The following is a 13081-nucleotide window of genomic DNA, read 5'->3' as shown; positions in this document are numbered from 1 at the left end:
GGCCCGTGCTGCTCTGCTTGAATCCCAGGGGGTGCAGACCCCTCCAGGCACAGCAAGTCTGTTCCAGGAGCCAGAACGAGAGGCCCTCTGTCCTCCGTCTGGCCTTGCTTCCAGGGTCGTGAGAATAGCTGCCCCATAGGCCGGGCTGGGGATATTCTGTGTGTAGGTACTCGGAAGCTTTTGCCAAGGTTGTATTTCTTTTACCCCACCCCCGAGCTCAAGTCACTACCTAAATCAGTCACACTTGGCTGCCTCAGAGAATTAGGGGGTGTTAAAGCCTACACTTGACATTCCTTCTGCAAGGCCCTACCCAGCGGCCTTTTAATACCTTAGTGGCGGTAAATCTTTTAACCTCAGCCTTGACCACTTACGCTTCCACACATGCCTCTGTGTTGACAAAGTCAATAGTCTATGAACAGAGAAATATTTATTAGGCACTTACTATGGATTTAGGTCTGTACAGAGCCTGGGGTTTGGGGTGTTGGGGGAGGGAGGGTTATAGGAAAAGAGAGAGGTGGTCATGCCATAAGGGCTTAAAACTTCAATGTGCAGAGAAGCACAACACAGTAGATCCACAAGCGATCAAAGTGGGTGGCGTGGACAGACTGCTGAGGGGAGCAGAGAAGCCACCCTGGTGGAGTGGAGGGCCTCTAGCCAGTCGCTTTTGACGCGAGCTCTATTCTCACTTCCTAAAGAATCCACGTCCTGGGACTTCCCTGGTGGTCCTGTGGCTAAGACTCCGAGCTCCTAATGCAGGAGGCTGGGGTTTGATCCCTGGGCAGGGAACCAGATCTGCATGCTACAACGAAGATGTGGCACAGCCAAATAAATAGATGAATATTAAAAAGAAAGAGTCCACGGCAGTTCCTCCAGGGAGTGAGGTCAGTAAGACAGGATGGCCCGATGTGGCAAACAGATCCACATTCTGTTCTCGGGGTCACAGAGAGTCAGCGTTTCCCCCTCATCTGAATGACTGTCCCACTTTTTCCTCTAACTTTTAATTTTCCAGTACAGGAAAGTGGAAAGACTTGTACAATAATATCATTAAACTCTTCACCTACATTCATCAACGCTGTCATAAGTACTTTATCTCCTTCCGTAGATATACATTTCCTCCCTCAGTTGGAAGTAAGCTGCAGATACCATCCCTAAACACTTGATGTAGATCAGCTTTCATAAATATTCTCCTACACAGCCCCGGTGTCACGTTCCTTCTAAAGAAATTCAACATTGATATAAAGCTCATATTCATCTTTCCTAATTGTCCACACAATGACCTCTATTTGTAAATTAAAATGTAATCAAGGAAGGACTTCCCTGGTAGTCCAGTGGCTCCAACTCTGGGCTCCCAATGTAGCTGGCCTAGGTTGGATCCCTGGTCAGGTAACTTATTAATAGATCCCACATGCTGCAACAAAGATCAGGCGCAGCCACATATAAAAAAAAAAAAATATATATATATATATATATATATAATGAAGGATTAGTCATTGCATTTGGGTGTCCTGTCTCTTACAACTCCTCCCATCTGTAACAGGACCCAATTCCCTTTTGTTTCCCTTTCATCATCTTGACATTTTTGAAGAGTATAGGTCAGTCACTCTGGTGAATGACCCATGGTTTGGATTTGTCTGATGGTTTCCTCATGATAGAATTTATATTCTTTTTCTTAAAATAGTGGTGGTTTAAACATCTGTACCACAAAATTTACCATTTTAACCATGCTGATGTGTCAATTCAGTGGCATTAAATACATTCATAACAGGGCACAGCCATCACCACTGTGTTTCCAGAATGCTTTCATCATCTCAAACAGAAATTCCATACCCATTCAACACTAACTCCCAGCTCCTGGCAACTGTCATTCTACTTTCTGTCTCTGTGACTTTACCTTTCCTAGGGTCCCTCACATAAGTAGAATCATACAATATTTGTCCTTTTGTGACTGACATTTCACTTAGCATAATGTTTTCAATGTTGCAGCATGAGTCAGAATTCCCTTCCTTTTTAAGGCTGAGTAATATTCCATTGTATGTCTGGACCACGTTTTGTTTGTCCATTCATCTGTTGACAGACACCTTGGGTAGCTTCCAACTTCTGGCTGTTATGAACACTGTGGCTATGATCACTGGGACACAAGTATCTGTTGAGTCCCTGCTTTGAATCCTTTGGGGTTAGGATTGAAATTCCACCTGGGAGAGGAATTGCTGGATTGTATGTGGCTCTGTTTCTCTTCTGGAGGGACTGCCTGACTGTTACCCACAGCAACTGCATCATTTTATATTCTCACCAGCTTGTGATTCTCCTGAGGCTTGAGATTTCATGATTTCTCCACATCCTTGCCGGAGAAGGCAATGGCAACCCACTCCAGTACTCTTGCCTGGAGAATCCCAGGGACAGGGGAGCCTGGCGGGCTTCCGTCTATGGGGTCACACAGAGTCAGACATGACTGAAGCGACTTAGCAGCAGCAGCAGCAGCCACATCCTTGCTCTTTTGTATTTATTTTTTATAATAGTCATCCTACTGGGTAAGAGGTGGTATCTTTTTGCCATTTTGATCTGCAGTTCCCTAATGCCTAATAATTTTGAATGTCTTTTTATGTGCTTATTGGCCATTTGTGTATCTTTTTTGGAGAAATGCCTATTCAAGTCATTTGTCCAGTTTTGAATCAGGTTGTTTGTTTTTGTTTGTCCTTTAGTGCATAAAAGTTCTTAATTTTGATGGAGTTGAAATTATCTATTTTCTTTATTACCTATTTGTTTGTGTTTTTGGTATCATATCTTGGAAAGTATTGCCACATCCAATGTCACAAAGATTTCCTTCTGTGTTTTCTTCTAAGAGTTCTATAGTTTTAGCTCTTAAGTTTAGGTCTTTGATCCATTCAGAGTTAATTTTTGTGTGTGGTATAAGGAAAGTGTCCAGTTTCATTCTTTTACATATAAGCATATCCACTTTTTCCAGTTTGCTGAAAATACTGCCCTCTCCCCATTGAATGGTCTCAGCACCTTTGTCAAAAATAAATTATTTCTGACTCTCTACTCCATTGGTCTATATGCTTGCTCTGTTCCATTTTAAGACATATATAGTTTCTTCCAATCTCCTTCTAATACTTGTATCCACTCCCTCAAAGAGGAGAATGAGGAGGAACAGTCTTAACCTCAAAGGAATTTAATGTTAGGGGGCCCTGGATTTGAATGCCAGCATGAGTACAACATTCTCAAGGTGCCCAATTTTCCGATAAGCATCCAAATTGTCAGTGTTGAGCAAGCTGTTTATTCTATCTGAATCCATCCACTTACTATCTTGGGCACAAACATTCTCTACATTTTTTTTCCCTGTTACCAAACTTAGAGGACCCAAATATGCTTCGAGTTATGTTGTTTTGAAATTCCACACAACGGGGACAAGACTGGTGTTGTATGTGTGTTTAGCCTTTAACTCACAGAAGTAGGAGGATGACAACGAACCAGCAGTTATTTACTCTGTGTGGAGCGCTGTAACATTAAACCCATACTCGCGGTAGCATACAGTGCAGTTGGAGACGCACTGTGTGTGTGTGTGTGTGTGTGTGTGTGTGTGTGTCTTGAAGAGTACTTGGAGATGGGAGAGATTAAAATGGAAATAGTTGGGAAAATCTCCAAAGGTGGGGTCTTCAGGGGATTGGTAGAGGGGAAAAGTAAATTAAGATTCAGGGTAAAGGGCTTCCCTGGTGGCTCAGTGGTAAAGAATGTGCCTGCCAATGCAGGAGACATGGGTTCAGTCCCTGGGTTGGGAGGATGCCACGAAGCAACAAAGCCTGTGTGTCACAACTATTGAGCCTGTGCTCTAGAGCCCAGGAGCTGCAAGTCCTGAAGCCCATGTGCCCTGGAGCCCGAGCTCCTCAACAAGAGAAGCCACGGCAGTGGGAAGTCCATGCACTGCAGCTAGAGACCAGCCCCGACTCCCCGCAACTGGAGAAGAGCCCTCACAGCAACAAAGACCTAGCACAGCCAGAAATAAATGAATAAGTAAAATTAAAAAAAATTGGGAGTTGAAAAGTGGTCAGTATAACCAAAGAAGCAGACTCACAGATACAGAGAAAAACCTAATGGTTACCAGCGTGGAGGAGGGACAACATAGGCTGGGGGAGTGGTCGGCACAAGCGACTGGGTGTGCAGGAGGTTCGAGGGTGTATTGTACAACGTGGGGAATATAGCCAACACTTTGTAATCAGTGTAAATGGAAAGTAGCCTTTAAAGCCGTATACAAATAAAAAGTTATTTGAAAAAAAAAGATTCGAAGTTGAAAGTGAAGGATACTGGGTATTGCAAAGGCAGGAAGGAGTGAGCCCTCTGGAGACGTGAGAAGGGCAGCTGGACTAGATGGGCAGGTGTGTAGGAGAGAACTCGAGTGGGTGGCTAGGGGGTGCGGTACGCTAAGTCATGTAGGACTTTAAATAACCAGACAAAGGAATGTGCACTTGATTTATGTAGACAGCAGGTCACCCTTAAAAGTTCTTAAAAGGTGTGACTAATTTTTTGAATAGGAGTGTGGGGCCCCTTATAGGTAGGTTGGTCCAGAAGGGGATGTGGAGGAGATTACTGGAGAAGAGGAACTGATTTATTTCTCATAAGGCTTCTTTGGAAAGAAACGCAGTCCATCTCTGCCCCAAGTCCGACTCCAGGCTGAGGTGTATACACAGTCCCGCTTATTGAAATCTGCTGTTAGGAAACGCGCTGGACCTAAGATCCTATGACGCCTTGCCCACATTCAACCCAGCCCACTAGTCTTTTGTGTTAATGGCATAAAATTTCCACCGTCAGTTCTGCTGGCACCCTCCCAGATCGCCTCATCGCGGTGCCGTGCTCCCAGCACTTCCAAGCTACGGGCAGGGCTGTAATTTTACAGACTGAAGCAAGGAAGAAACAACAAAGTTTCTTCGTTTCTATAAAAGGTCAAGTTTTCTAAAGCTATTAGTGGGTCAGCTGAAACTTGTCTGTGTCGAGAAGGTGAAAACTGGGGGACCCTACAGCTGACCTTGAGAACCTTCTCCCCACTTGTCCCTCCCCCCACCTCCTCCCAGCTCCCTTCCCGAGACGCTGAGCCTCAACGGGACCTGGAGCTTCCTCTTCATCCAATGCTTTCCCACAACAGCTGAGAACTACCTGGTACACACTCTAGGGGTTCAAGCCGCTCAGTCCCAGACAGGGAGGCTGAGTCTTGCCAGATGACATTCTGGGGGATCACAGGAAGATAGGCTAAGCAGGAAGTGTCCTGTGGGCTAGAATCAGGGAGATACAGGGACACTGGTGACCATTCCAGAGCGCAGAGCCGGATGATGGCATGGGGAGGGCCATTAGGCTGGCATCCCCCGTGGTCAGAGGCTGGCTGCGTTTTTACCCTCCCCTCCCTGCCTGGACACTCCCGGCTCTGGCATCTCTTTACATGGCTACCGTGTTTGGTTTTCAACCAGGACAAACAAAGAAAAGAGATTTGTTTTCCTGTCTGCTTCTGCTGAATGGAATCTCTGACTCTACTTACTGGTCATGCCTCAGACACCGTGGGGCTGGTTAGGACTTTAAACCCTGAGCACACTCAACTCCTAGCTTTACTGAATCCTTTTCCATGTCCTGAGCCTGGTACAAACTTCATCCACCCTCAATCTTCCTTCAATCAGCGGGTGATTCTGCAGCCAATTTCCTGGCTAATATTTCACCCACAAATTGCTATTTCAGCTGAACTCCCCTAACTTGAGCATCCTTACCAAATATTTTGGGCTTCTTCACAATGCAGTTATGTTATCTTCAAATCTGCAAGCCTTTCTGCTATAATTCTGAAGTGGTGAAAAATCTCCTCTAATTTTAAAGGGCATAGAGTAAGCTCAGTCCCCTAAGGAGTATTGCAGAAATCTGGGGTTCTACCCTATTCATACTGAATTCCAGCCTTCCAGGAGTTTCAGTCAAAATGTCCTAGAAACCTTTGTGCTTTGGTGTTATTTTTTTCACCACCTTTCCCCCTTAACTGAAGATGGAATCAGAATGATTAAAAAGCATCACACACAACATGAGGAGTCTATATTTCCCACTTCTGCTCCGGGGGTCAGGAGGCAGAGGCGACTGTCAGGTGAGTAAATTTGCAGATGCCCACGCATGTCCAGAACATTCCCCGGGGGTCATTAGAGACTGCCCAGCGGGGGCGTGGGGGCCGGCCTTCCGTTTGGGGTTTCTTCCAGAACTTCTGTCCTGAGAGCATCCTGTTCTGTTATATAGATACCTGTGGCCGTCGCCAAATTGCTAGGCTGAGTACAGCAAGCGGTGCTCAAGGGCCTGGCGCTGGGTTAGAAATAGAAACAGAGCTGAAAAAAAAAAAAAACAGGAACGGAGCTGAAAGCCCGGGGCCCCAAGCCTGGGACAGGAGCTATGGTTCCTCCCCACCAGACCCACATTTGCCTCCCCTCCTCCTCCAGATCCCAGGCTTAACTCCTTCCTCGCTCAACGGTTGAAGGCATCTCTGTTTTCAGATGCACCCTGGATCTGGGCACCTACTTAAGCAGCAGCTCTTACCCGTCCAGAGCCTAAGGCATGAGGTCGACCCCCTCCTCCCACCCTCATGGGGGTGGGTGGCTCGGCAGCCGCCTGCCCAGGAGGGGAGAGGCTGAGCTGGGGTCTCAGGCGAGAGGGCCCGAGGCCCAGGCACACAGCCGCCCCCCACCCCAAGTGAGGGCACCTACAAAGGGGAGGGTCAGCGCCCCACTGTGTTCAGAACCAGCTTTCCTGCTTGTGGAGGGCAGCGGGCCAGTCTGGTTATAATTATGACTGGAGAGTCACTTTCCTTCCAAAACTCTCCTTTCAGGTGTTAAAGCCTCACAGGCAGGTGCTCCATCTCCAGGAAGGGGCCTGGGAGGATTTGGTCTGGTTCAGTTTCCCTGAGCGGTGATCGAGGGGCCCGCAGGGCGCCAGGGACTGGGGTCTCGTTTCCATCACCTGGACGGTCAGTGGGTCTCAGCTTGTTTGTGGATGGACCAGGGAGACGGGCTGCTGCTCCCTGTGCAGACCTGTGCTGCCTTCATCCGGGTGGCACAGTGGCCAGCAGAGCCGGACGGCCTGGGCTCAAACCCTATCTTGCTACTTGTGTGACCTGCTTACTAGCTGTGTGACCTGTTTACCAGTTGTGTACCTGCTCACTAGTTGTGTGACTTCCTTACCAGCTGTGTGACCTGCTTCCTAGCTGTGTGAACTCCTCCCCAGCAGCACTGGCCTCATAGGGACATTGCGATGACGACAGTGTATAGGACAGGCCTGGTCTGCAGCACATGAACGTCACCGTGATGATGTGTTCTCTTTCCTCGTCAGTAAACTGACCCCTCAGTAAACAGTAAACCTCAGTAAACCTCTGAGGGGTCAGTAAACAGACCCCTCAGAGAGATGCTCAGAGCACATGCAGAAAGGGAAAACCCGCTCCCCACCTGCCCCCTGGGGAAAGGGCTGTGACACAGAGGCCAGTCAGAGGCTTGGGCCCGAGGTCACTTCTCCACCCTGAACAGGACACCAGCTTAGCCCGGGGTCAGAGCGAATTGTGGACAGGTCACGCATGGCTATGATGTGGGGTCTGCACCCCTGCCCTGGTGACAGCTGCTTCTCACGCCAAGCAGCCAGCTGTCTGGTGTGAAAGAGGAGCCAGACAGACAGAACTTGGCCTTGCCGACTGACCAGGGCTCTGGCCAGGGTCTCTTGGGCAGCTGATGGGCTCCTGTTGCTGGGCCAGAAATCTGCCCCACAGATTCTGGCTCCACCTCTGGGCCTAGACCCACAGTCAGAGCCCAGGCTCTGGACTCACCACTGCCACCCCGTGTGTGTGTGTGTAGAGGGCCACAGCCGTGTCCCCCAAGTCTGCCCCACCTCTCCAGAATCCCCTTTCTCCTCTGGGCTTTTATAAGTGGAGTCTTCCTTGCTTTGTGTTGTCCATCCAAATCCTACCCACATCTGTCAAGTCCATGTCAATCTCACCTCCTCCAGGAAGCCCTCCCTGCCTGCCCAGCTCACACCACCAGTCTCATAGCCCTAAATTCCCTATTACCTGTGCCATTCGTTTGAAAATTAGAAATAGGCTTCATTACATTTCCCCCAATTTTCGAGCCCCTATTTGACAGCCAGGCCCTGGGTATGTGTTGGGGCAATCTCTAAAAGGAAAGGACAGGGCCATCTTCTATCAGGAAAATTAGACACTGAGGAATTCCCTGGTGGTCCAGTGGTTAGGACTCTGCCCTCTCACTGCCGAGGGCCCAGGTTCAATCCCTGGTTGGGGAGCTGAGATCCACAGGCCATGCAGTGTAGCCAAAACAAAAACATATCAAACAAACAAAAAAACTTATACTCTAAAGGGATGGCCTGGAAAACTTCCTCATGCCCTGTGTTTTCAGGTCTGATATTATTATTTAACTTGGTAATAATAATAACAAACAATTGAGGGATTCTCATGTGTGCTGGCCCTGTACTAAGGACTTCACATGGCCTAGTTGATCTGCAGTAGCCCTCGTATATGGTTAAGTGTGATTGTCTTACAGATCAGGAAGCTAAGATGCTGAGTACCTGAGTCTCCTGATCTGTAAGACTGTTAGGTGATTGCCCAGTGTCAGCTCATGAGACAGCCATACGTGAACCAGGCAGCCGGACTCTGTTACGCTCATAACTGCTGTGCCATGATTTTCTTGGGTTTCACCTTCTCTGTTCAATAAGAGTGAAACCGGCGGAGGCAGGCGCCTTGCCTCATCCCTCCATGCAGCCCTGTAGCCCTCGGTGTACCTTGGCTGCTGTGAGCAGGAAGCCTGTACATGTCATGAGCACTCAGTGTCTAGGAAGCTGTGGCCAACAGGCCGAGCCTGCAGCGGAGAAGGGCTTGTCCACAGGTTCCTAGTCCTGGGGTGACGGAACTAGGAAAGGAGTCCAGGAGGCCAGGGCCCAGACACGCTCTGTACTGACCCTTAGTTCATACTGCCTTCTTGCACACCTGGTTCTCTCCCCCGGACCAGACCACGGAAGCATCCAGCTCGGCCTTAGGACTTTGTGTGACGAAGGCCCGCTGGGAACAGGCCCGGAAGCCGTAGTGACATCAGGTTAATGCTCACCAGGCCCAAAGAAACCCTAACACTGGGAACAACGTCCTGTCTTGAGAACAGACTCAGCCACCCCAGGTCTCCAGCCTCCAGTATCCTCAGGGTGTCTCACCAGAGCTGCCAAGTTATAGAGGGATTGTACGTCTGAGAACAGAGAGCACTTCAGGCAAGAAAATACCCATCCTTATTCAAGGGGACAGGTTCTCTGATGTTAAATGAAAATCTGGCTCATACTCTAGCTATTCACTATCAGGTTATCTATTTCTTTCATATTCATTGATTGACTACTTGGTATAAGAAGCTATGTAAGCGCCAAGATTCTTGTGGCAAGAATACCGGAGTGGTTTGTCATTTCCTCCTCCAGTCAATCCTAAAGGAAATCAACCCTGAATATTCATTGGAAGGACTGATACTGAAGCTGAAGCACCAATACTTTGGCCACCTGATGTGAAGAGCTGACTTACTGGAAAAGAACCCGATGTTGGAAAATATTGAAGGCAAAAGGAGAAGTGAGTGGCAGAGGATGAGATGGTTAGACAGCATCACCAACTTAATGGGCATGAATCTGAGCAAACTCTAGGAGAAAGTGAAGGACAGAGGAGCCTGGTGTGCTGTAGTCCATGGGGGTCACAAAGAGTTGGACATGACTTAGTGACTGAACAACAACAACCTGTATTTATTTAAGCATCTTATTTCCTCCAGCAGACAGCTGGTTCTCTGAAAGCAGAACCCAAATCTCGTTCGTTCTTATATTTGCCCACGTCCTAGTATAGCTCTGCGTTCCTCGTATCCTAGCATCCTGACCTGATTAGCACTCCATAAGTATTTATTGGATAAATTAAATTGTCTAAATCAAAGAATAAAATAATCCAGGGGGTGCAATTTGTATGTGGATCCCCCTGCCAATCTGCCCTCGAGGTGCTCCTTGCTTTACACAACCTGTAAAGATGTTTAGGCAATGATGCCATTAGGGTCCTAGAAGGCCCAGCAGGGTGAGACTGTGGAGAACAATGCGTCATTTGCACAGCTCACTGCAGAGGAAAAGGATGGGACCAGAGTTCAGGGTGGGGGGAGAGGAAGGGCCGCAATAGAAATGAAGTTCATTCTTTGCAATGTTGTCCGACATCCTGGCATTTGGGGAATGTCCCTCCCCCGTGCAGTGTGAATCGTGCACCCTCACCAAGCCCAGCAGCCCAGATCCTCCCTGGTGGACCGGCTGGTTTCCTCCAAGCCCCTCCAGGCCTCCTGCCCCTCCCTCAACCCAGAGAGCATGATGGATGGAAACTAAGTCTGACAATGGGTGCTCCTGGGCCAACTGAGCATGGGCCCAGGTTCATAAGCGACCACTGGACCTTCAGATTCAGAGCAATGTCTTGTGTGGATGGAAAAAGCCCCTCCCTGATTTTGGCTCATTTATTCAGGGTCTTGAAGCACTGAGCGGGCTGTCTCAGCAGAACAAGTGTCTTCACCTGGATCTGAAGGCAAAAGGGGAGCTGTCCTGCGGAGTGGAGGTGGGAAGGGGCATGGGATCTGGGGTCCTTCCTGGAGAAAAGACGTTCTTACTATTCCAGGGATCACAGCGCTGCAGGTCCATAGTTTCAAGCATAGACATGTATAAAAACAGCACTGTCGGGGGGTTCCTGGCTCTGGGGTGGATTCTGTTCCCAAGCCTCTGTCTTGGCTCCATTCACCTCCCACCAGCTGCCCAGAGAGCCCGGCTCCAGGGGAGGCCAGCACATGCGATACTCCATCTTGGAGCACGGGTTTGATGATTCTCCCAAACCTAAGGAGCCTATAATAACCAGTTTGGGAAAGGGGGCATTTCGAGGTCCTATTAATATCCTCTGAGTGACGTCTCTGGTGGTCCAGTGGCTAAGACTGTGTGCTTCCAAAGCAGGGGCACCCAGGTTTGATCCCTGGTCAGGGAACTAGATCCTGTATGCCACAACCAAGAGCATTCATGCCCCAACTAAGAGAGGTCATGTACTACAAGGAAGATGCCACAGGCTGCAAGTAGAGATCCCTCACGCCTCAACTAATCCAGGCCCAGACAAATAAACAAGTACATTTTTAAAATAAATAAATAAAATAAAAGTCCTCTGGGACTTTAGGGCTTGGATCTGTGGAAAACGAGAAGGTAAATGCAAGCGTATTGAAAGCAACCCGTGTGAGAGCAGGACCTCCTCACCCCGGGGTGGGGTGGCGGGGGATGGGGTGCCCACGGGGGCTCCCCCTGAGATGCTGAGAATCAACCCTGCACAGCTAGGTGCGGCTGCATACTCTCTGGAACAAGGGTCTGTAACCTTTATCAGATTCTTAATGGGCCTGTGACCTCCTGAAAAGTTAAACAAAACAACACAAGGCATTTTTCTAGAGGATAAAGGTGGGAAACCGGGCGTCAGGGGAATTCATAGGACATTCCAACCCCTCCTACTTCCCACGTGCTGCGGACATGTGCAATGGGAAACAATGACAAATGTGGGGAAGTGACAGGTCGCCTTTTTAAAAAGACCGTCGCATGCGCAGCATCCTGAGGCTTCCCGGGTTTTCTTGCAGAAACTGTCCTCCTCCCCTCGCCTGTCCCCCTCCTTCCGTCCTGTCCTCACTGCCACACACCACCTGGTCCAGTCTCTGTTCCCTGTACAGGGAGACCGAGGCCAGGAGGGGAGGGGCTCGGTTGTCAGGCTGGACTAGGAACCAGTCCAGGAGAGGCTGCGCACACCCTTCATCTCATCCTGCAGGAGCCAAACTCTTCCAGCCTGTACCTCTTGAACACTTCAGAAACTCTTCTGGGGACTTTCCTGGGGGTCTAGTGGCTAAGACTCAGCTCCCAACGCAGGGGTGCCGGGTTCAATCCCTGGTCAAGAGAACTAGATCCCACCTGCCACAACTAAAGAGCCTACATGCCAAACTAAGACCTGGTGCAGCCAAAGAAATAAATATTTTTTTAAAAACACTCTTTTGGATTCCTCCAGGTAGTTGTAATTGTACTTTTAATGTCTTTGAGTGTCAGCTGCGTGCTGAGAGAAAGCTACAGGCCATTCAATAATCCTTTTAATACATCTTAAAATTACAGCAGCATCTCTGTGTGCTTGGAAAATAGCACAGCAGCTCTGTGTGAGGTGATCTATTTGTTCTGGAGACAATGCTTAGCGGGCATCGGGTTTTAAGGACACTGTATGGTAACCGAGGACCCTCCCCTCTCACAAAGCAGGACTCATTGGTCTAATTTCAGCTCTTCATGTAACAGATGAGGAAACTGTGGTTGAGAACCCAGGCTTCTCTCTGTCCTAAGAGGCCCCTTCCCTCACTCACTCACTACCTGAAATGGACGGGCTCGGGTAAGACCCGTCCTGGACTTTCCTGGGGGTCCAGCGGCTAAGGCTCAGCACTCCAGCGCAGGGGGCCGGGGTCCATCGCTGGTTGGGGAACTAGATCCCATAGGCCACAACTAAAGATACCCACGCCAGTGCAGCTAAATGAATATTTTAAATAAATAAAAAAGTCCCTCCCCTGCCTCTTTCTTTTTTCTTTTTGAAAAAAGCCTCTTTCCATGGCGACTTTCAGAACCACGTGGTACCACACTGGTTTTTCATTCCTTCCAAAGCATTTTCTCTTTGCCTGCCTTGTGTCTCTCCTGACTCCCACGTGAGAGTCTTAAACCCCAGTGAGCTCCTCGGAAGCGGGCGCCAAGTCTTAGACATATTCTGTCTCCCTCACCCGTGGCGCCCAGCTTGAAGCTGGACACATCGTGGCCTGCAAACAAGGAGTTGCTGAATTAAATCCAACGATCCTGGGAACAAATGTCCCCACTCCAGAGAGAAATGCCGTTCCGGCTTCCCCTCCCTCCAAAGACACTACAGGATCCCATTCCCCGTCCCGTCCCCACAGGGCTCAAGAGCCTGCTGGCGTTTGTTTTTGTCAGAAAGAAACCTGACCTTTTTGAGGACCTCTTGTCTGTGGGCCCCTGGCTCTGCCTGGAGGGCATG

The 13081-nt window shown here is 49.0% G+C and overlaps 1 protein-coding gene, 1 long non-coding RNA gene and 1 other non-coding gene across 5 annotated transcripts in view; 2 read left to right on the top strand and 1 right to left on the bottom strand.

Moving 5' to 3' along the window:
* The window catches only part of NINJ2 (ninjurin 2), a 72457-nt gene that overhangs the window by 18133 nt on the left and 41243 nt on the right, over positions 1–13081 (top strand). The window lies entirely within an intron of this gene.
* LOC133248323 (uncharacterized) overlaps positions 6038–13081 on the bottom strand; it is a 37061-nt gene continuing 30017 nt past the window's right edge. For both annotated transcript variants that reach the window (XR_009736667.1, XR_009736668.1), the window contains exon 3: positions 6038–6335. This is a non-coding gene — a long non-coding RNA (uncharacterized LOC133248323). The remainder of the gene's footprint in view (positions 6336–13081) is intronic.
* TRNAE-CUC (transfer RNA glutamic acid (anticodon CUC)) lies at positions 8214–8286 on the top strand. Its single transcript has one exon. It is a non-coding gene; the product is annotated as a tRNA-Glu (tRNA).

This window comes from Bos javanicus, chromosome 5, assembly GCF_032452875.1.
Source record: "Bos javanicus breed banteng chromosome 5, ARS-OSU_banteng_1.0, whole genome shotgun sequence".
NCBI lineage: Eukaryota > Metazoa > Chordata > Mammalia > Artiodactyla > Bovidae > Bos > Bos javanicus.
This window is presented reverse-complemented; position numbering and strand designations above follow the sequence as displayed.